We start from the raw sequence: 218 nt of genomic DNA, 5'->3' as shown, positions 1-218 counted from the left end.
ATATATTATGTGTGCGTGTTGTGTGTGACACTCGCCGTGACTTTTTTGGTTGGCTGATGTGTTGTCAGTCGTGAGTCCTATGGGGGTCATGGGTTCAAGCTCGTCTGAGTGCATTTGACTTGCAGCGCATGATCGAGTGTTTAGGCGCATTGAAAGTGGTTGTGGGCTCCTATCATAGCCTCCAGTCATTCTTGATATATATATATGTATATATGGGA

This window comes from Phalaenopsis equestris, unplaced genomic scaffold (assembly GCF_001263595.1).
Source record: "Phalaenopsis equestris unplaced genomic scaffold, ASM126359v1 Scaffold000044, whole genome shotgun sequence".
Lineage (NCBI taxonomy): Eukaryota > Viridiplantae > Streptophyta > Magnoliopsida > Asparagales > Orchidaceae > Phalaenopsis > Phalaenopsis equestris.
Note: the sequence above shows the minus strand (reverse complement) of the source record.